At 47.0% G+C, this 24,154-nt stretch overlaps 1 protein-coding gene and 5 non-coding genes across 6 annotated transcripts in view; 3 read left to right on the forward strand and 3 right to left on the reverse strand.

Moving 5' to 3' along the window:
• LOC119959319 (zinc finger protein 208-like) overlaps positions 1-24,154 on the forward strand; it is a 203,269-nt gene that overhangs the window by 12,344 nt on the left and 166,771 nt on the right. The gene's annotated exons all lie outside the window — the stretch shown is intronic.
• Positions 12,771-12,843, forward strand: trnar-acg. Its single transcript has one exon. It is a non-coding gene; the product is annotated as a tRNA-Arg (tRNA).
• Positions 16,280-16,353, reverse strand: trnan-guu. The gene has a single exon. It is a non-coding gene; the product is annotated as a tRNA-Asn (tRNA).
• Positions 17,950-18,023, forward strand: trnan-guu. The gene has a single exon. It is a non-coding gene; the product is annotated as a tRNA-Asn (tRNA).
• trnav-aac lies at positions 21,657-21,729 on the reverse strand. Its single transcript has one exon. It is a non-coding gene; the product is annotated as a tRNA-Val (tRNA).
• Positions 22,468-22,539, reverse strand: trnah-gug. The gene has a single exon. It is a non-coding gene; the product is annotated as a tRNA-His (tRNA).

A 24,154-nucleotide genomic window follows, 5' to 3' on the forward strand; every position in this document is an offset into this window, starting at 1 on the left:
GGGAAATGGATCTCCAACTAATCAGGGGTGGGGGGTGATAGGGGCTGATGGTGATGTGACCCCCAGAGTTCAGTGCCCCTTGTGTCCAAAGCGGGGAGTCATGGGAGCAGGGTACAGAGGAGTCAAAGTAAAACCATTTGGGACAAAAACATTGTGAACATCTTTTTACTCGGGTTGTTCTTAATCCGAAAGTAATTTTCTGTTGTTTTTTTAACCATGTTCTGTTTCAGGAATAAACTTTTAAGCAGAAAATATTTGAATTTGCTGGACTTTTCCTGATTAAATTTGTTCACTTTTGGGAAAGTGGGTGAGAGGGGTTGACAGGCCCTTTCACAGAAAGTGTCCCTCGAAGGTAATTGGCAAAGGAGCCAGAGGGGTAGAGGAGATTTGATTTTTCTTTTGATAACAGTGTTTGAAAATGGGTTCAGGGAGTCTGACTAATTTATCAGTTCCTTCAGGAAGTAACAAGGGGTGTCAATAAAGGGGAACCTGTAGATGTGCTTTATCTGGATTTCCAGAAGGTATTTCCCAAGGTGCCACATCAACGGTTATTATCCAAAATAAGAGCTCATGGTGTGGGGCAACATATCAGCATGGATAGAGGATTGGTAGCGAACAGGAAGCCCGTAGGTATAAATGGGTCATTTCTGGGAGGGTAAAATGTGACAAGTGGAATGTCACCAGGATAAGTGCTGGGCTCCTAACCATTTGCAATCTGTATGAAGCAGGGGCTGGTTTAGAACAGAGCTAAATCGCTGGCTTTGGAAGCAGACCATGGCAGGCCAGCAGCATTCATTCATGGCAGGCCAGCAGCACGGTTCAATTCCCGTACCAGCCTCCTCGAACAGGTGCCGGAATGTGGTGACTAGGGGCTTTTCACAGTAACTTCATTTGAAGCCTACTTGTGACAATAAGCGATTTTCATTTCATTTCATGTGTTGGATGATGGGATTGAATGTATGTCTCAAATACAGGCAGGGAAGTAACTTGTAAAGTGGATTTAAGGAGTCTGCAAAGGACTACAAGTAGAGAACATACAAACTGCACACAAAGTCATCCAAGACCGGAATCGAACCCGAGTCCCTGGCACTGCGAGGCAGCAGTGCTAACCACTGTGCTCCCGTGCTGCCCCTTCGACTGGCCCTTTACTGTCGCTGGGTCAAACTCCTGGAATTACCTCAGGAACGCACAGTGGGTGTCCCTACACCACATCGACTGCAGCGGTTCAAGAAGGCAGCTCACCACCTTCTCAAGGACAATTGGGGACAAGCAATAAATGTTGGCCTCTCCACATCCCATGAACAAATAAATTCCTGCCGTGGTGATGAAGTGCTGTCATGGGGCGGGGTTTGGAACACCGAGTGGTCGGGGTTTGGAACACCGAGTGGGCGGGGTTTGGAACACCAAGTGGGCGGGGCTTGGTGCCCTCATGGACTCCATTACCCAATGATTGCGCACGCACACTGCAGCAGATCGTCCCTCAGCAAGATGGCGGCCGTTTACCTGGTCCTTTCTTTGGAGAACCGGAATCGCAGACTGGTAGCTTTTAATTCTAGTTTCTGGATCTCCCTCATTGGCTGGAAATCTGCATCATTTTGAAAGCTGATTTGTCTCAAACTCCAGGAGAAAACTGGACCTTTCTATTTCTGGCTTTAAACAGATGAAACCCTGTGGGTGTGGAGCAAACATTTCAACATTTGTTACTGAATTGTGGCAACATGATGAACCAATCCACCAACAATTCAGGGGCTGATTTAAACAAATAACTCGGCACCCAGGGTATGCCACCCTGAGATCGAGGAGTCCCTGGTTTGTGTTGGTGGACAGGCAGAAGGGTGGGACAGGTTAGGGAGGAGGTTAATAGCATCATAACTCAGAACAACACAGACTATAAAGGAACAATTAAGGAACTTTGCCCTTGAACTGAGCGGTTTGCTCAGCCATTTCAGAGGGCATTTTAAGAGTCGACCACTTTGCTGTGGACCTGGAGTCACATGTGGGCCATACCAGGTAAGGGCAGGAGATTTCCTTCCCTAAAGGACAAGAGTGAATCAGATGGGGTTCTATGACAAACAACGATGGTTTCATGGTCATTAGACTTTTAATTCCAGATTTTTAAAAATTGAATTCACATTCCACCATTCCATACACTAACTAAGAAGTTAATTTCTGGATTAAAGAATTGTGAGTTCTTCAAACATGTAACAAAGTGGATAATGGGGATCCTGGAGATGTAGTATATCTGGACTTCCGGAAGGCGTTTGATAAGTTGCCGCACAGAAGGTTAATTGACAAGGTGAAATCACATGGGATTAGGGGTAATTTATTAGGTTCGATAGAAGACTGGCTGATGGACAGGAGACACAAAGTCAGGATAAATGTTTTTTTTTCTGGATGGCAAGATGTAACTAGTGAGGTGCCACAGGGTTCAGTCCTTGGGCCCCAGCTATTTACAATCTATATTAACAACTTGGATACAGAGATAGAAGGTTCTATAGCCACATTTGTAGATTACACAAAAATAGGTGGGATAGTAAACTGCAATGAGAAAATAAGAACCTTACAAATGGATATAAATAGGTTAGGAGAGTGGTCCAAAATGTGTCTGATGGAGTTGTGAATACGCGTGGGGTCATGGATGTTCGTCAAAAAATTGGAAAGGCAGCTTATCTAAATGGGGAGAGACTTTGGGGTGCCATATGCAGAGCGATCTGGGTGTCCTTGTGCATGAGTCACAGAAAATGAGCATGAAGGTGCAGCAGATGATAAAGAAAGAAAATGGAATGTTAGCAAAAGGAATTGAGTAAAGTATTGTTGCAACTATACAAGGCATTGGAAAGTCCGCACCTGGATTATTATGCACAGTTTTGGTCCCGTTATTTGAGGACAGATGCAGTGGGATTGGAGGCAGTTCAGAGGAGTTTCACTAGATTGATTCCAGAGCTGAGGGGAGATTGAATAGTTTAGGCCTATACTCTCTCTTAGAAGAATGAAGGGAGATCTAATTGAGGGAAAGAAGATGTTTAAAGGTATGGATAATGGGTGGCACGGTAGCACAGTGGTTAGCACTGTTGCTTCACAGTGCCATCCCGGCTTGGGACACTGCCTGTGTGGAGTCTGCACGTTCTCCCTGTGTCTGTGTGGGTTTCCTCCGGGCGCTCCGATTTCCTCCCACAAATCCTTTAAGACGTGCTGTCAGGTAATTTGGTCATTCTGAATTCTCCGTCTGTGTACCTGAACAGGCACCGGAATGTAGCAACTAGGGGATTTTCACAGTAATTTCATTGCAGTGTTAATGTAAGCTTACTTGTTACAATAATAAAGATTATCAAGTAGACATGGAGCTGATGCTTCCTCTTGTGGTGCATTTTAAATGAGAGGTCATGATCTTAGAATAAGAGGTAGCAAATTTAAAATCGATTTGAAGAGAAACTACTTCTCCCAAAGGGTTATGAATCTATGGAATTTGCTACCCCGGAGTGCAGTGGATAAAGGGACAGTGAGTAAATTCAAAGAGGAGTCAGACAGATTTTAAATTGGTAATGGGTTGAAGGCTTATGGAGGACGGTGGAGTTGAGCCCAGGATGGGATCAGCCATGATCACATTGAATATGTTTAGGCAAGGGAGGCTAAATTTCCTACTCCAGGTCCTAGATCATGTGTTCTCGGGAGGAGATGCTCTGGCTGATTTTGCAATCCAGCTCTTGTTCTTTAGCATTGTGGGTAGCAGATGAGGAACATATCAGCCATGATAGAATGGTGGAGTAGACACGTTGGGCTAAATGGCCTAATTCTGCTCCTGTATCTTATGAAGTTATGACTGTACACAGAACAATACTTTTCGTTGTACCTCAGTACATGTGACAATAAAACAAATACAATACAAACAAGTCTTGTTTACCCATCCCCTGTGCTTACTTTCCTTTTAAGAAGAACCAAAAGTTGAAATTTCCCCTTCTTCTTTTCCTGTAGTTATGATCATCCTGGTCTCTGTAATCTCCTCACACGCACACACCTTCAAGATCTCTGCACTCATTTAATTCCAGCCAATATAGCATTCCTGATTTATTCGGTCCACCATTAGTGACCTCTTATCATTTGACTGGGCCACAAGCTCTTGAATTTCCTCCTTAAAAATCTCCGACTCTCACTCACTTTCCTCTCAAGATTATTCTAAAAATCTAATATCTCCTCTTGTGGATCAGTGCAATTGTTATTTTGTAACATTTCTCTGAAATGTCTCAAAAATCTTTATTCTTTCAAAATAAATCTGAATTATTGTCACAGCCCTGGACATGTATCATTGTTCTGACTCATAAATAGGAATTTGTAACTCAGAGTGAAACAGTCTGTCACGATGAAACATTTCAAAAACTTTGCCCTCAACAAAGATGGCGACTGAGCCTGAACCCAATACTGCTGCCCCCAATAGAAATGGTGGGTACGCGTGCGCTCCACTGCTGCGAGTGCCCAAATAAAGTTGATGAGTGCACATGCGCAACCTCACTCGCGCGCGAGAGAGATGGCGTACCCATTGTCCCGTCGGTGAGAAAACTGCAGGGCCCATGGTACCGGTACGTTATTTTTACGGGTTTTCAGTTTATATAACATATTTACGAAGTGTGTCCAACGACGCGCCTGATTCATCTCTCCCTCGGTCCCGCCATTCCCATCTTTACAGATTGTGGATCCGAGAAAGAATTTTCTCTGCGCCGCCATTAATCACACTGCGCATGCTTCACTCGGCCCAGTCCCGCCCCCTCATTCACTCCGATTGGCTGGAGGACCAGCCGCTCCATCCGGTCCTCCGAAGCTGCCCCCTGAACCCTATTGGCCAGGAGCTGCCGTCAATCATTGCACTGGTTTGGTTAGGTATTAGGTGAGAGGTCAGTGTTGGGGGCGGAGTTTACAAATCAGCTAATATGATCCCACTATTTAAGGAAGATTGTCGAGATAAGCCAGGGAACTGCAAACCAGTGAGTCTCACGTCAGTGGGGCAGCAGGGTAGCATGGTGGGGGGGGCAGCAGGGTAGCATGGTGGGGGGGGGTAGCATGGTGGTTAGCATAAATGCTTCACAGCTCCAGGGTCCCAGGTTCGATTCCCGGCTGGGTCACTGTCTGTGTGGAGTCTGCACGTCCTCCCCCTGTGTGCGTGGGTTTCCTCCAGGTGCTCCGGTTTCCTCCCACAGTCCAAAGATGTGCGGGTTAGGTGGATTGGCCATGCTAAATTGCCCGTAGTGTCCTAATGAAAGTAAGGTTAAGGGGGGTGTTGTTGGGTTACGGGTATAGGGTGGATACGTGGGTTTGAGTAGGGTGATCATGGCTCGGCACAACATTGAGGGCCGAAGGGCCTGTTCTGTGCTGTACTGTTCTATGTTCTATGGTAGTGGAAACTATCGGAGAAAATTCTGAAGGAGCGAATCTATCTCCACTTGGAGAGAATGATCAGGAATAGTCAGCATGGCTCAGCGGGAGGTCATGCCTCACACATTTTGATTGATTGATTGACACCAGGTGTTTTGATGGTGGTAGTGACGTAGTTTACACAGATTTCAGCAAAGCCTTTGACAAGATCCCACATGGGAGACTTTATAAAGAAGACAAATACACATGTGATACAGAGTAACATGATAAGGTGGATTCAAAATTGGCTTAGCTGTAGGAGAGGGTGATGACAGACGGCTGCTTTAGTGTCTGGAAGCCAGTGTCCAGTGGGGTACCACAGGGATCTGCGCTGGGTCCCCTGTTGTTTGTCATTTACATAAACGCCATAGATGACTTTGTGTGGGGTAGAATCATTACCTTTGTGGATGACACACAGCTTGGCCTGGTGATTAAGAGTGAGGTTGAGTATCTTGGGTTACAGGAAGATATAGACAGGATGATCAAATGGGCAGAAACGGGGCAGATGGAATTTGCCCTTGAAATATGTGAGGTGACACACTTTGGAAGGAGTAATTTGAAAAGGAAGCATTCAGTGAACGGCCTGACACTGTGACGTCTGAGGAACAAAGGGACCTTGGCCTGTTTGTCCATAGATCTCTAAAGATGGAAGGGCAGGTTAATAGGATGGTGAAAGAGGCATATGGGGCACTTGTGCTTTAGCAATTGAGGCATAGATGGGGTCGCAGTGACGTCTCAGGAACAGTGACGTCAGCCCTCAGACCATCTTCATGTTGTATTTGGCGTCATCCCCGCTGCTGCCTCCGCCGCCCCCGCCAGCGTGCGGCACGAAGTCGACATGGATGTTGTGTTTGATGGGCCCGCTGACCCGGCTCCAGATGAAGAGTAAAGTGAAGCAGAGCGACACCACGGTGAAGAAGGAGGTGAAGCCCATGGTGGTGGCCACCAGCAGCGTGTGGGTGTCGAAGGGGTATCCGGGCCGCAGGCCGGCCTTGGCCCGGGAGTCGGAGCGCCCAGCCAGTCCCAGCTCCTGAAGCGAGAGCTCTTTCACAGGGTCGGTGCAGAGCTGATAGGCTGAATGGCCTCCCTCTGCTCTGTAGGGATTCTGCGGTTTGACTCTCTTCCCCCAGATCCCATCACTGAGGGGGGATCTCCCCCACTCTTCAGTAACTTCCCCGGGGCCTCTAGAACCCATCGTCTCCAGAATCCCCACCCCGTCCCCATGATACAGCCTTGTCCACCTTCCCTCTCGGACCCTCTCCACTACCCTCCACAACATCCCCCCCACCCCCCACATCGTCATCCCCTCTTGTGGCTTCACCTCGCTCCCACAAACACCTTTGTGTCCTTCCCAAATTTCTGTGCAAGGGCGGGCTTCGGGGTACAGAGAGAGATGGGAGGGGTTGAATATATTTGACTGAAAATCGTGATTACCTCATAAGCTTCATATTTATGGCGAAGAGTTTGAGGGTCTTCTTCGGTCCTGTATCTGCTGACGGTCCGGGAGCAGCTTTCGCTGTACAAGGAGCTACTGCCGCTTGTCAGCTTGTTTTAATCCTGCTGGGATCTGGTTACAGGTTACACACCAGCTGGAGCCTGTGGCTGAGGCTCCGGACGAGCGGCTTGATCGGGTTTGATCATAAACATTGTTCCTCCTGAATATTTAAACATTTGACATGGGTAAACACCGGGGCAGACAGAGAAAACACCGGCTCAAAGTGTGAAAAGCTGGAGTGTGACCCACATTCATCTACACAGAGCAACGTGCTAGACAGGGAGTAAAGCTTCCTCCCTCTACACTGTCCCGATCAATCACTCCCAGGACAGGTCCAGCACGGGGTTAGATACAGAGTAAAGCTCACTCTACACTGTCACCATCAAACACTCCCAGGACAGGTGCAGTATGGTGTTAGATACATAGTAACGCTCCTTCCACACTGTCCCCATCAAACACTCCCAGGACAGGTACAGCACAGGGTTAGATACAGAGTAAAGCTCCCTCTACATTATCCCCATCAAACATTCCCAAGACAGGTACGCACGGGGTTAGATACAGAGTAAAGCTCACTCTATACTGTCCCCATCAAATACTCCCAGGACAGGTACAGCACGAGGTTGGATACAAAGTAAAGCTCCCTCTACACTATCCCCATCAAACACTCCCAGGACAGGTACAGCCCAGTGTTAGGTACAGAGTAAAGCTCACTCTACACTGTCACCATCAAATACTCCCAGGACAGGTACATAGGAAAGGAGCAGGCCATTCAGCCCATTGAGCATGCTCTGTTCTCTAATATGATCATGGCTGATCATCCACTTCCATGGAAAAATAATTCCAAGTAAAAGTGGTTTTCCGAAAATTAACACAAAGTTCACTGTTTAATGATTTCCCGCACACACAGCGACTGGTTAATGATTTCCTACTCCGATTTCCAGCTGCGATTGGTGTTCTGAGTGGAGGCGGGCTTAATATACCTCCCCATGGGCCGATTTGAAAGGCAGGCCAGCTTTGGGGGTTTCCTTGATGGGTGGTGTGTGGCTCGGTCCCCATCGGTCCCGGTCCCCGAGGGAAAGGCAGATGACTGGTCCTCAGGGTGCTCCTTTCCTGGGGACACGGTTCAGATTCACTCCCTTACTCTCTGGCTGGCAGGAAGCGCCTTAGTTTCCTGTGGAATATATGAATTACATCTAAAGCTGATCATTTAAGTATGTCACTGAGGACCAGAAACATGTAAGGATTTGACTGTCTGTATTATTGCAGAGCTGTTAAGAAAGTCAGTAACAGACAATCTGTCGTTGGGAGTTTGATTCTCTGGTGTCTGAACCACAAGATTCAATGTTTCGAGTCAACAAGATGAACAAGGAAACACATCAGGGCCCAAAACTCCAGCTGGATGTTCACAGGAGAAAGACTGTTATCAAACACCTCGAATGGACAGAACAGAGAAAGGTCCCAACTGTAAGAAACCCTCAATTATTTGTAAATATCTTTCAAATGCTGACAGGTTGCAGCTGTCAGTTTCCATCACATTGAAGGTTACAGAATGGTTATTCTAGAACTAAAATCACGAGTTATATCACAGCTAGAGTACGGAGTACAGTTCTGGTCATCACATTCCAGTACAATCACATTCTTCCTGCAGAGAGGACGGAAGAGGTTTTTCTGGATGTTTCCAGGATTGGGGAATTTTAACAAGAGGAAAGATTGGATCGACTGGGATTGTTTTCTGTGGAACAGAGGAGGCTGAGTGGACATTTAATTGAAGTGCATAAAATCATGAGTGTCCCAGATGCAGTGGATCAGAAGGCAGAAGGACCTATTTCATTAACAGGCTGGTCAGTAACCAGGGGACAGAGATTTAAGTATCTGTTGGAAGGATTAGAGGGGAATTGAGGATTTTCTTCACCCAGGGGGGTGGTGGGGATCTGGAACTCTGTCTGGAAAAGGGAGATAGAGACAGAAACCCTCATCACATTTAAAGACACCTTGATGTGGAGTCTCTGTGACCTGCAGGGCTACAGACCAAGAAGCAGAAAGTGGACTGGATAAACCGTTCTCAGCCAACACAGACACAATGGGCTGAATGGCCTCCTCTGTGCTGTAAATTTCTAGCATTCTGTGATGACAAGTGATCCTTGGGTTTTTATCCAAGACAGACCTCAGCCCAGTCAGTTAGTCCAAGTGTTGATGTGATGGATGAAGTTAAGAGGTGTCAGGTACCAGAAGCGGTGATTAAAATGGAATTGTCAGTAAATACTGATATAGTTTATCTGTATGTGGTTCCATACCCATACATACCCGCCACCACACAAAAGGTCTGAGAGCCCAAAGTCCTTTAGTTCCAGTCCAGCTTCCTTCTTTTAATAAAAGTCCTAATCAGAGCAATTTTGGATTAACAAGCCGCCGCCACTGTACAGCACTGAAAGAACCAAGTGCCCATTCGTTCAAGTCCAGCTTCTTATCTTTAATAAAGGTCCAAACCTGTTCTGGTGTCTCAAAATAGTAGTGGAGTTCCTCAAACGTAACCCAGAGCTTTGCAGGATACAGCATTCCAAACCTCACCTTTTTGTAGAGGGCTGCCTTTACCTTGATGAATCCTGTACGCCTCTTGGCCAGCTCCGTTCCCAAGTCCTGGTAAATGCGCACCTCGCAGTTCTCCCATCTGCTGCTCCTCTCCACCTTGGCCCATCGCAGCACACGTTCCCTGTCAGCAAGCTGGTGAAAGCGGACCACCAAGGCCCTCGGTCGGTCGCCCGTCCTGGGCTTCCTTGCGGGGGCTCTATGTGCCCCATCCAGCTCCAGGGGTTGAGGGAAGGCCTCCGGTCCCATCAGCGCCTCAAGCATACCCGTCACGTATGCACCCACATCCGACCCCTCGCAGCCCTCGGGGAGGCCAATGATCCGTAAATTCTGCCTCCTGGCTCTGTTCCCCAGCTCTTCAAGCTGCTCCTGCATCCTCCTCTGACGGGCGTTCAGCTCCTCCACCTCGTGCTCCTGCTCCGTTATTGTGCCCGCCTGACTGGAGAGCTTCGCCTCGACCTCCCTGAGCGCCTTCCCTTGGACCGCCTGTGTCTTGACCATTCGGTCCATCACCGCTCTCATCGGGTCCAGCGTGTCCCTCCTCAGCTCAGCGAAGCAGTTCTTGAAGAACTCCATCTGCTCCTCCCTTGGCCAGTGAGCCCCCGCCGTCCGCCATGCTTGGCCGCCCGGCCTGGGGCCCCCGCTGCTCCTGCTTCGATCTTTGCCGCTCCACTCGACCACTTCTAGTCCAGCTGCCCATACCCCGGAAAGGAAGCCTCTTCCCTATCGTCTCCTCCAACGATTCAGGCTGCCAGGTCCCAAAAAAGTCCGTTAACAAAGGTCCGTTTCCCCATCGCGGGTGGGAGTGATCCGACCTGCGACCTGCCTCCTCGAGGGCGCCACCGGAAGTGTTGCCAGGTATCGTTAAGATACCGCCACAAGTTTCTAGGTCAAGTTCAAAGCAATAAAACCATACACCAATTAGTAAGTTCAAACAAATGAGTTTATTATAATACAATTATAAACTACTCATGCACACGCTAAGATGACTAAACTATTCCTACCACTAAATAGACCAATACTTATCTGAATAAGGAACTGCCGGATCAGGGGACAAGGGCCTCTTGCTCTGCACTGGGTCCGCAGACTTCAGGTTGGTACGGGTTAAAAGGGGTCAGGAATGTCTATCTCTGGTAGCGATCGTTGTGAGACACTTACTTGCTGGCGGCTGCTGTCCGAACCTCTCTTCTCTCTCGGTCAAGGTCTTCTTCGGTAAAGGCTGGTCAAGAGGGCTGGTCAAGAGAGGAGGGCTGGTCAAGAAGAACAAACTGAGTTTGGGACCTGTCTTTTATAGGTCCCAGGGCTACGCACCCTTTTGGGCGGACCCTCTATCTCTCTGTAATCTCCTCCATTCCCTTCTCTATATCTCTGTAATCTCCATTCCCTTCTCTATCTCTCTGTAATCCCCTCCATTCCCTTCTCTATCTCTCTGTAATCTCCATTCCCTTCTCTATCTCTCAGTAATCCTCTCCATTCCCTTCTCTATCTCTCTGTAATCCCCTCCATTCCCTTCTCTATCTCTCTGTAATCGCCTCCATTCCCTTCTCTATCTCTCTGTAATCTCCTCCACGCTCTTATCTCTCCCAGTCTCTGCAATCAGCTCCAGCCTCTCAACCTCCAAGGTCTCTGCACTCCTCTCATTCCAGCTTCCTGACCATTCCTGATTTTAATCACTCTGTTTGTTATCCATGCCTCGAGCTAAGGCCACAAACTCTGGAATTTCCTCCCCAAGCCTCTTGACTTCTCTATCTTCCTGTCCTCCTTTAAGATACTCGTTAAATCCAATTGAAACCCAAATCTGCGATGTAAGGACACACAAATGGGTGCAGCATTACAGTGTGAAACTGCTGAACACACACTGAGTGTGAAAGCTGTATTGAGCCCAGTGGAAAGATGCGCTGCTGTTCCTCGAGTGTCTGTGGAGCATTCTTTCGAACTCTGCACATGTGCTGTATCATTCTAGAAAACAGAATATTCAGTTTCACAGAAGCTTTATTTCGTATGTTTGCATGATGGGCAATGTGGAATTCGAAACACAAACAGACCAGCCATGGTCTCAGTGAATAGCAGAACAGGCTGAAGGGACCGAATGGCCGACTTCTGCTTCTATCGCATCTGTTTGTATGTGCTACCGTGTGTGTATCATGCTATAAAACAATCCAGTTAGTATCACAGAATCAAATGTCGTCTGTTTTGCCTGATGGGAATGTGGAATTCGAAACACAAACAGAGCAGCAGCTTATTGAACAGTAAGAAGTCTTTCAACACCAGGTTAAAGTCCAATAGGTTTGTTTCCAATCACTAGCTTTGGAGCACTGCTCCTTCATCGGGTGAATGAAGAGGTGGGTTCCATAACCACCTATATCGACAGTCAGTGATGCAAGGTGATACAATGAATGCCAGTCTTTGTATCATTGACTGTTGTCTATATATCTGGTGGTACAACCCACCTCTTTACACACCTGAGAAAGCTCGTGTTTGAAACAAACCTGTTGGACTTTAAACTGGTGTTGGAAGACTTCTTACTGTGCCCACCCCAGTCCAACGCCGTCATTCCCCATCTTATTGAATAGTAGAACAGCCTGCAGGGGCCGAATGGCCAACTTCTGCTTCTATTTCACCTGCTCCTATGTTTGAAAGCAGAGAGGAGCCATTGACTGAGACAGCACCTGAAGGTGAATATTATGGAGGGTATTTGATCAGGAGGAAAAACATGTGGCCATGTCGCCCTCTGGTGGACATGATCGGAACTTTACAGCGTTCGGACATTTGATGGAAACAAAAATGAGAGTATTAGTTCCAGGGGAATAAATGCAGCAGGGGAACAGAGCCTGCAGTTTGTCCATAAACATCACTGGCACCGACACCAGTTGAACGGGCAGGGAATAAAAGTAGTTTTATCGGTGTGGTTCGTTGTTCGTTGTGCAACTCAGAGCGGGAAATACCTGCAGACAGGAAGGAGCTGGGAATTTCCAAACTTAAATTCATTCACTTGTTGTTTTATGTCCTGGTAAGTGTTACTCCAGCCTGGCCATTCACTAACTGCATTTCCCCACAAACAGACACTGGACACGATCCCACAACTGGCAGCCCATTCTTTCTGTTTTTCGGGGATGACCTCCCAGGCTGGAACAGCATTGGTGTATTTACATTGTCACCAAATTCAACCCCGACTCCAATCCAATCCGCTGATCCTGAGAGAATTTCCCCCAGAGTTGTGAACCACTTTGGGATAAATAGTCTGTGTGACGTTTTGAACCAATTTGTAACAGCTTGATTTCGCTGTGGGCCAGTGGCGCAATGGGTAACGCGCCTGACTACGGATCAGGAGATTCCAGGTTCGACTCCTGGTTGGCTCGTGGTAAACTTTTCGACATCAGTTTGCAAAGTCAATGAAAAATGCATATTGAATAACTTTAACCCAATTCAGTTGATCGTTTAGATTATTAGATTTACTTTTAGTAGCCTTTTTGACAAATTCCAGTATATTCTAAAGAGACAGAAACTGACACAAATCAGATGGCAGAAATGTTGGGAATGGAGGGTTTAGTGAGAGGAAGGAACTGAAGGAGATCAATATTGGTGGAATCATACAATCCCAACAGTGCAGGAGGAGACCATTCGGCCCATCGAGTGACCACCAACCCTTGGAAAGAGCACCCTAACTCGACCCACACACTCCTCGTAACCCAGTCATTTCGCATGGCCATCCACCCAGCCAGCTTTCCCCTTTGAGCCATTGAATTTCTGACGTGTGACTGCTGATGGTGAGGACGCTGGGAAAGTGGGGGAGGGGGTGAATTACTCTCCGCAGTATTCCCAGCCGGTCTTTTAGTGTTAATCAATTTAATATATTAACAGAGACATTCCCAGCCTCTAAACTGGCATTAATCGCCATTGAACGAACTGTTAATATTTGTGCCGAGTCAATATAGGAGCATCTGTGTTCCTGCTCAGTGTGCCGGCAACTTTCAGCACTTCTGCTTCTCCTGAATGCATTTTCCGACATATATGAGAGCAAATGACATTTGCTTTGTCAGATATTATATTCAGGCAATAATCGAGAGCGGATTCACTGGGGGCGATGGTTGGTGTTGAGTTGTGTTATTGCCACTAAACTGGCAATGCAGAGAATAATGCTGAAGCTCTGGGGACCGGGGTTCCACACAGCAGATTAACTCAGTTCAAGGGTTATTCGGGATGTGTGACAATGAAAATGTCAATTATGCAACTTTTCCCAAACACTTAAACGAATGAGATTTGACAATATTGTTACGTGGTTTCCAATCCAGGATTTTTTGAATGTAAAGTAAACATTCATTCTGCACTACACCACAGAAACAGGACACCGAGTTTGACCCGCTGACCGAGAACAGGAAAGCTGCATTCTTGTTGCACTGAAGAACCCTTCTTTTGAGGAAGTCCAACTGGATTGGATTGGATTGGATTTGTTTATTGTCACGTGTACCGAGGTACAGTGAAAATTATTTTTCTGCAAGCAGCTCAACAGATCATTCAGTACATGGTAGAAAAGGGAATTAAACACAATTCAAGAAAATACATGAGAATACATAATAGGGCAACACAAGATATACAATGGAACTACATAAGCATTGGCATCGGATGAAGCACACAGGGTGTCGTGTTAATGAGGTCAGTCAATAAGAGGGTCATTTAGGAGTCTGGTGACAGTGCGGAAGAAGCTGCTTTTGAGTCTGTTCGTGCCTGTTCTCAGATTTCTGTATCTCCTGCCCGATGGAAGATGTTGGAAAAGTGAGTAAGGCGGGTGGGAGGGATCCTTGATTATGCTGCCTGCTTTCCCCCGCAGCGGGATGTGTAGATAGAGTCCATGGATGGGAGGCATGTTCATGTGATGGACTGGGCACTATTCACGACTCTCTGAAGTTCCTTGCGGTCCTGGGCTGAGCAGTTGCCATACCAGTCTGTGATGCAGCCCGAGAGGATGCTTTCTATAATGCATCTGTAAAAGTTGGTAAGGGTTAATGTGGACATGCCGAATTTCCTTAGTTTCCTGAGGAAGTATAGGCGCTGTTGTGCTTTCTTGGGTGATAGCGTCGACATGAGTGGACCAGAACAGATTTTGGTGATGTGCACCCCTAGGAATTTGAAACTGCTAACCATCTCCACCTCGGCCCCGTTGATGCTGACAGGGGTGTGTACAGTACTTTGCTTCCTGAAGTCGATGACCAGCTCTTTAGTTTTGCTGGCATTGAGGGAGAGATTGTTGTCGTTACACCACTCCACTAGGTTCTCTATCTCCCTCCTGTATTCGGACTCGTCGTTATTCATGATCCGGCCCACTCTGGTCGTATCGTCAGCCAACTTGTAGATGGAGTTGGAACCAAGTTTTGCCACGCAGTCGTGTGTGTACAGGGAGTAGAGTAGGGAGCTATATACACAGCCTTGCGGGGCACCGGTATTGAGGACTATTGTGGAGGAGGTGTTGGTGTTCATTCTTACTGATTGTGGTCTGTTGGTTAAAAAGTCAAGGATCCAGTTGCAGAGTGGAGAGCCAAGTCCTAGGTTTTGGAGCTTTGATATGAGCTTGGCTGGGATTATGGTGTTGAAGGCGGGGCTGTAGTCAATAAATAGGAGTCTGATGTAGGAGTCCTTGTTTTCGAGATGCTCTAGGGATGAGTGTAGGGCCAGGGAAATGGTGTCTGATGTAGACCGGTTGCGACGGTATGCGAATTGAAGTGGGTCAAGGCGTTCTGGGAGTATGGAGGTGATGCGCTTCATGATCAGCCTCTCGAAGCACTTCATTACAACTGACGTCAGGGCCGCCGGAGGGTAGTCATTGAGGCATGTTGCCTCGTTCTTCTTTGGTACCGGTATGATGGTGGTCTTCTTGAAGCAGTAGGGGACCTCGGAGTGGAGTAGGGATAGGTTAAAGGTGTCTGTGAATACCTCTGCCAGCTGGTATGCGCAGGCTCTGAGTGAACGACCAGGGATCCCGTCCGGGCCAGTCGCCTTCTGTGGGTTCACTTTCCGGAAGGCCGATCTGACTTTGGAAACTGTGATGGTGGGCATGGGTGAATTAAGGGCTGCTGGGGCACTTGGCAGCGGATTGTAGGTTACCTGCTCAAACCGAGCATAGAATGCATTAAGTTCATCGGGAAGGGATGCGCTGCTGCCAGAGATACAGTAAGAAGTCTTACAACACCAGGTTAAAGTCCAATAGGTTTGTTTCAAACACGAGCTTTCGGAGCACAGCTCCTTCCTCAGGTGAATCACAAAACAGAATCATTTAACCGGATGTTGTAAGACTTCTTACTGTGCTCACCCCATTCCAACGCCGGCATCTCCACATCATGGCCAGAGATACTGCTCGACCCGGCCCGGTTAAGTAGATCTTTGGGCTTTTTTTCTGAGGGATTATTCTCCAGAGACCGCTGAGATAGGCCCAAAGAAGATTTTAAGACCGATGTGGTTGGATTGTCAACTGAAAAGGGAATCAACGGTTATCCGGGGTAGGTGAAATGTGAATCTGAGGTCATGTTCGCATCTGTCACAAACTTATTGAATGTTGGAGAAGACTGCAGCCGGTGCACGGTACGTGTTATCAGAACAGGAAAATCGCTTATTGTCACGAGTCGGCTTCAAATGAAGTTACTGTGAAAATCCCCTAGTCGTCACATTCCGGCGCCTGGTCGGGGAGGCTGTTACGGGAATCGAACCGTGCTGCTGGCCTGCTTGGTCTGCTTTCAAAGCCAGCGATTTAGCCCTGCCCTAAACAACCCTAAAAACATATCATCCAGGAGTGGAACAACAACTCGTCTCTGGGTGGGATCGAACCACCAACCTTTCGGTTAACAGCCGAACGCGCTAACCGATTGCGCCATGGAAACGACAAAAGGATCAGAACTCTGTGCATTTCAACAGAGACGGCCAATCCTCTGATTGCCAGGGACCGAATGAGAATGCTGGTAATATTGGTCCCCTGAGGCAGTGTGGAAAATATCTGGAAGGAGCGGACACATGGTCCCGCTGGCATAATAAACGGTTTTTATGAAAGGTGATGGTGAAAGACGAATTTTGTTGTCCTGTCGACAAATGCCGCCTGACTCCCTGAGATGGTGCAGTAATTTTGGCGTTCTCCGCAGATGTTAGATTGATTTCCGATGGCAATGACAGTATGCATTAGCTTTTTTCGCGGGGCTCGTAGGTCGAGGGGTAGGATTATCGCTTTGGGTGTCTTCCTGTCGGAATTTGCAAGAGGTCCCGGGTTCAAATGAACATATTTAATCACCATCTCAAACATGTCTAAATGTATGACAATGCAACTTACTGCGGATGCTTCAAACGGAAATATAAACAGAAAACAGAAAAGCGAGAATCATACCCCCAGACCAACGAGGCCCACGAAATGAGCCGCAGCATACTGTCATTGCCATCGCAAATCAATCTAACATCTGCGGAGAACGCCAAAAGTGCTGCAACATCTCAGGTAGTCAGGCGGCATTTGTCGACAGGACAACAAAGTTCGTCTTTCACCATCACCTTTCGTTAAAACCGGGACAGGTTAGAAATCAGAAGGGGGTTCAGTGCAGTTAGATTGCGAACATACAGACCGGACCATGTACCACATGCTATGGTATCAGCAAAAGCCGGCACAGCCGCCGAGATTGGTCATCATTAACATAGTGACGATGAAGAAAGAGGAGATCTCAGGACGATATCTGGCGGCTGCCAACAAGTCTAAAAAGAATGGTTACCTCAATATAAACGCGCTCAGGGTGGAGGACGGGGCGGGCTATTACTGTGCAATGAGCACAGTGTCACAAAGCAGCTACAACCACGTACGGAAGCCTCAGAGAGTATTTTCAATTCCAGTAAATTTGCGTTCCTGCCCTTGTACCGGAGGATGGTTTGATCTGGATTCAGAAAAATACTCAGGTCTATTTCTCCACAATTGCATTGCCGTCTCTGTCCTTGTATAGGTCAATAGAGGATCCGTTTCGGATTCGTGAGATTAATCAGCATGTCGCGATGCACAGTAAATTTAAGCTTGGAATATCCACTTCCGAGCAGCAGTAATGAAAGTTCTCAGATGTGGGGATAATAAAATCTTCCAGGACCGTTAACTTAGGTCGACCTTATGCCAATGAGTCTGAGCCCCAAGTAGTCTTCAGCGGAACCTCGACTTTCTGATCGAAAATGCATCAAATCTATGTTGACACTTCCTGCTTTCTGTTATGGAGGTTCCGAGATAAGGTGTTTCAACGAAAGTGAGGTGCTGTCCAAGCGGGTTCTGTAAAATCCACGGGCCTGTGATGATTCCACGTCTCACAAATGTCCATGCCCGCGGGACCATGTGTACGCTCCTTCCAGATATTTTCCGCACTGCCTCAGGGGACCAATATTACCAGCATTCTCATTCGGTCCCTGGCAATCAGAGGATTGGCCGTCACTGTTGAAATTCACAGAGTTCTGATCCTTTTGTCGTCTCCGTGGCGCAATCGGTTAGCGCGTTCGGCTGTTAACCGAAAGGTTGGTGGTTCGATCCCACCCAGAGACGAATTGTTGTTCCACTCCTGGATGATATGTTTTTAGGGGTGTTTAGGGCAGGGCTAAATCACTGGCTTTGAAAGCAGACCAAGCAGGCCAGCAGCACGGTTCGATTCCCGTAACAGCCTCCCCGACCAGGCGCCGGAATGTGACGACTCGGGGATTTTCACAGTAACTTCATTTGAAGCCGACTCGTGACAATAAGCGATTTTCCTGTTCTGATAACACGTACCGTGCACCGGCTGCGGCATGGAGTTGCCTCTATCGCTGTAATATCCTTCATGGCGCCGAGGTGGGGAATAGCTCAACGATGCTGTGTCTCCCTCGATAACTCAGGAGATTGTGACACCTCCTCACGGACCTGCTAACAGACGAATGTTGAGCAGGAGTTGGATATTCATCCCCTTGAGCCTTCTTCAACATTCAATAAGTTTGTGACAGATGTGAACATGACCTCAGATTCACATTTCACCGACCCCGGATAACCTTTGATTACCTTTTCAGTTGAGAATCCAACCACATCGGTCTTAAAATCTTCAATGGGCCTATCTCAGCGGTCTCTGGAGAATAATCCCTCAGAAAAAAAGCCCAAAGATCTACATAACCGGGCCGGGTCGAGCAGTATCTCTGGCCATGATGTGGAGATGCCGGCGTTGGACTAGGGTGAGCACAGTAAGAAGGGGCAGCAGGGTAGTAGGGGCAGCAGGGTAGCATGGTGGTTAGCATGAATGCTTCACAGCTCCAGGGTCCCAGGTTCGATTCCCGGCTGGGTCACTGTCTGTGTGGAGTCTGCACGTCCTCCCCCTGTGTGCGTGGGTTTCCTCCGGGTGCTCCGGTTTCCTCCCACGGTCCAAGATGTGCGGGTTAGGTGGATTGGCCATGCTAAATTGCCCGTAGTGTCCTAATAAAAGTAAGGTTAAGGGGGGGGGGGTTGTTGGGTTACGGGTATAGGGTGGATATGTGGGTTTGAGTAGGGTGATCATGGCTCGGCAAAACATTGAGGGCTGAAGGACCTGTACTGTTCAATGTTCTAAGTCTTACAACACCAGGTTAAATGATTCTGTTTTGTGATTCACCTGAGGAAGGAGCTGCGCTCCGAAAGCTCGTGTTTGAAACAAACCTGTTGGGCTTTAACCTGGTGTTGTAAGACGTCTTACTGTATCTCTGGCAGCAGCGCATCCCTTCCCAATGAACGTAATGCATTATATGCTCGGTTTGAGCAGGTAACCAACAATCCGCTGTCGAGTGCCCCAGCAGCCCTTAATTCACCCATACCCACCATCACAGTTTCCGAAGTCAGATTATTATTATTATGTACAATAACCGCCGAGCAACATGAGAATTACTATCAGTTGGGACATGGGAAGCACATGGTGCCAGGTTTAGACTTTAATAGACTTTAAAAGAAATCAATTTTTCGATGGAAAATCCCTGAAGTTTCTGTTGACCCGACATGTTTTATGTTGGATTCCCACACAGATCAGGAACAGACTTCGCCCAATTGAGACGAAGGGGCGCTAAGGGCCAATTCAGCAAGGCCAATCCAGATTTCCTACACATCTTTGAACTGTGGGAGGAAATCGCTTCTCGCCTTTTTGCTAAGATGAGCGTGAGGTCAGGTGGAATGCGTGGATCTGGTTTGTCTCTCTTCTGGGGGCCATGAATTGGATTCAATTTGAATTAGGTTTTGGAGCAGGCGGCCCTGACGTCAATTGTAATGAAGTGCTTTGAGAGGCTGATCATGAAGCGCATCACCTCCATACTCCCGGAACGCCTTGACCCAACTTATCATTCCTTCCATTGATATGTTTTACCCTCAGCATTCCCCCCCTCCCCATCCTACTTCAGCAATCTGATCCCTGTTTGTAATTGTTCTCTGACGCACTGCTTACCTTTGTTCTGCCATTAACACATTCTGACCGCTTGATGCACCATCAGCACCTTTCATAGCCTTGATTAGCCTCATTTACATTCCCTTTTTCTTTCTGCCCGAGACATTTTCGTCATTTCCCACCTATTATCCAGTATTTTCTGTTTTTGTTTCCGTTTGAAGCATCCTCTTCTTCACCTCTCATTGCCTGCCGAAAATTGCTTGGGCCTTAATGTTCAATTCAGTGTAGTGGCTCATGTGAGACGAAATTTCATAGTCCTGGAACACACGAGATTCCGGCAACAATCAGGAAACAGAATTATTTTGTGCCCAATAATTGTGCAAACTTTTCTCACACGAAATCCTAAATGTTCGATGTTTCCAACCGGGAACCTTTCGCGTGTGAGGCGAATGTGATAGCCACTACAATACAGAAACCGCTGGCAATCAATCGACGTGCGGAATGTACAACCTCACTGTGTTGCTGCAGATTCTGATGGTCTGTCTGAGAGGCCAGGTCCCTTGTTGCAAGCGACAGCGGTTTCTTAAATTAACAGATGTCTCAACATATAACGCCGTGAGATGTAGAATTATATCGAAATTAACATAAGTTATATTTGCTGAATGTCGGTCTTAAATTTGTGCTCTTTGGTCTCGAGGTCTGGTTCTCGTTTAGAGATTTTCAATCAATGCCTATGGGAGTGGTCGTGGGTTTAAATCCAGGACAAGCTCTTTACTCCAGGTCAGAGATTACGAATTGTTTGCGACGCTGACGGCGGGGTTGATTTACATTGGCCCACTCTGAAACAGATTTCTCAGGACTCGGGATGCTAACGTCGTTTCTCTCCCCACAGATGATGCTCGAGAGAGAGAGAGAGACAGTGTCTGAGCTCGAGTGCGTTTGGATAAAATTGATGCTCCAGATCTGTGTTAACCACAGGGACGTGACCCATCTAACCCACAGAGCCAAAGTGGAGAATTGAACTGACTGGAGAGCTGGATCTTAACGCTGACCTCCCGGACCTCGGCGTCGTGAAATGTTCCAAAACAGCTCAACAGACACTCGAGGAACAGCAGCGCATCTTTCCACTGGGCTCAATACAGCTTTTACACTCAGTGTGTGTTCAGTAGTTTCACACTGTAAATGCTGCACCCATTTTGCGTGTCGTTACATCGCAGATTTGGGTTTCAATCTTGTTTCCACTTGACAAATGCCGCCTGAGTCCTTGAGTTGTTGCAGTACTTTCGGCGTTCTCCGCTGATGTTAGATGGACGTTCGATGGCAATGACAGTATGCTTTACCTGCATCTGCGTGGCTGGTTGGTCTAGGGGTATGATTCTCACTTTGGGTGTCTTGCTGTCGGAATTTGCGAGAGGTCGGGTGTTCAAATCGGGGGAGCCCTTCGATGGAGTGTTCCCTTGGTCAAGCAACATGGTTTCTTTGCGGCGCAAATAAATTTTCTGATTTTGTTTCCGATTGACGCAAGTTGCTTTAATCGTACATTTATACATGTTTGAAATGGTGATTAAATATGTTCATCTGCATCTGTAAACCCAATAGATTCTGTGGTGGTGGAACAAACTGCTAATATCCGAATTGTGGCAAAATAGGCTTTTATTCCCCCCGCGCCTTGAAAATTCAGTATTTCCGACTTTGTTGCAGGAATTTTAATACCTTATGCGAGACCAACTGGGAACTTCTTCGAACGTGCGAGATTGAGAAACAAACGTATTTCGTGCAAAAATTCGTTACACAAAATGATAAGCACGGGATGTTTCTGCCTGGTTTCGAACCGGGGACTTTTCGCGTGTTAGGCGAATATGATAACCACTACACTACAGAAACTGCTGGGAGCATCGTAAACAGTTGACGTGTGCAATGTTCAACCTCAATGCGTTGCTGCAGCTTCTATTTTTTTAAGCTGAGAGGCCATTTAACTTATTGCAGGAAGCCGTTTCTTTAAAACTGATGTCTCAACTTATCGAAGCATCACACAGTTTTGGTGTGTAACATGCTGCAGCTTTAATACCGTTCATGTAGAAGAAAGGAGGGGTAATTGCAAATCAACTTTGAGCCTGGATTCCCTCAGTGGCTTTTCCTGTTTCTCCATCAGGAACACCGTTTTTTCTTTCTCAAAGCTGGTTCAGTTAAGTCATTTCCTCTAAGCCAGTTACAGGTGGCAGACTCTCCTGTTGCTTGCTATTTGAACTCACTGTCCTGCTCACATGTCCGATCTTGGCCTGCTGCTATGTTCCCATGTCGCTCAGCACAACGCCGAGGAACAGCATCCCATCCTCCGAATCGGCACGGTGCAGCCTTGCGGATTTTACAGTAGGCTCAACAACTTCGCACCGTGAAATCACTCTTCTCGCTTCACCACATGTTTATTTCCATCAACTTATTTTCATTGCTTCCATTGATAAGTCTTCCTCTCCCATTGTCTCCCCTCCCCATTCCCCTATTGGTACGGGAATCGAACCGTGCTGCTGGCCTGCTTTAAGAGCCAGCGATTTAGCCGTGTGAGCTAAACCAGCCCCAGCTAAAATAATGGCTCCCAATGCCGTGTCATTGCCATTCCCGCAATGCCGTGACTCGGATTCGAACCGAGGTTGCTGCGGCCACAACGCAGAGTACTAACCACTATACGATCACGGCGAGCTACTCAAGAACCACCCCAGAGTCTATTAAATTTCGGTATATTATCACTAGTGCATCTGCAATTTCCCTAGCCATCTCTTTTAGCACTCTGGGATGCATTCCATCAGGGCCAGGAGACTTGTCTACCTTTAGCCCCATTAGCTTGCCCATCACTACCTCCTTAGTGATAACAATCCTCTCAAGGTCATAGCCTTGTCATAGCCTCATTTCTATCAGTCGCTGGCATGTTATTTGTGTCTTCCACTGTGAAGACCTGTTCAGTTCCTCAGCCATTTCTTCATTTCCCATGATTAAAACTCCCTTCTCATCCTCTAAAGGACCAATATTTACCTTAGCCACTCTTTTTTGTTTTATATATTTGTAAAAACTTTTACTGTCTGTTTTTATATTCTGAGCAAGTTTACTCTCATACTCTACCTTACTCTTCTTTATAGCTTTTTTAGTAGCTTTCTGTTGCCCCCTAAAGATTTCCCAGTCCTCTAATCTGCCAGCAATCTTTGCCACTTTATATGCTTTTTCCTTCAATTTGATACTCTCCCTTATTTCCTTAGATATCCACGGTCGATTTTCCCTCTTTCTACCGTCCTTCCTTTTTGTTGGTATAAACCTTTGCTGAGCACTGTGAAAAATCGCTTGGAAGGTTCTCCACTGTTCCTCAACTGTTCCACCATAAAGTCTTAGCTCCCAGTCTACCTTAGCTAGTTCTTCTCTCATCCCCTTGTACTCTCCTTTGTTTAAACACAAAACACTAGTATTTGATTTTACTTTCTCACCCTCCATCTGTATTTTAAATTCCACCATATTGTGATCGCTCCTTCCGAGAGGATCCCTAACTATGAGATCATGAACCAATCCTGTCTCATTACACAGGACAAGATCTAGGACCACTTGTTCCCTCGTAGGTTCCATTACATACTGTTCTAGGAAACTATCGCGGATACATTCTTTTAACTCCTCCTCATGGTTGCCTTGACCGACCTGGTTAAACCAATCGACATGTAGATTAAAATCCCCCATGATAACTGCTGTACCATTTCTACATGCATCAGTTATTTCTTTGTTTATTGCCTGCCCCACCATAACGTTACTATTTGGTGGCCAATAGACTACTCCTATCAGTGACTTTTTCGCCTTACTATTCCTGATTTCCACCCAAGGATATCCTCCATAGCACCGATGTCATCCCATACTATTGCCCGGATGTCTTCCTTAAATAACAGAGCAACACCACCTCCCTTACCATCCACTCTGTCCTTCGAATAGTTTGATACCCTCGGATATTTAACTCCCAGTCGTGAGCATCCTTTAACCATGTTTCAGTAATGGCCACTAAATCATAGTCATTTACGATGATTTGTGCCATCAACTCATTTACTTTATTCCGAATACTACGAGCATTCAGGTAAAGTACACTTATGTTGGTTTTTTTACCTAAGTTTTGAATCTTAACATCTTTGGGGCTCGTTGGTCTAGGGGTATGATTGTCGCTGTTGGAATTTGCGAGAGGTCCCGGGTTCAAATCCCGGACGATGAGGTTTTCTGTTGGTCAAGCTGCATGTTTGGGGCAGCACGGTAGCATGGTGGTTAGCATAAATGCTTCACAGCTCCAGGG

Source organism: Scyliorhinus canicula, unplaced genomic scaffold (assembly GCF_902713615.1).
Source record: "Scyliorhinus canicula unplaced genomic scaffold, sScyCan1.1, whole genome shotgun sequence".
NCBI lineage: Eukaryota > Metazoa > Chordata > Chondrichthyes > Carcharhiniformes > Scyliorhinidae > Scyliorhinus > Scyliorhinus canicula.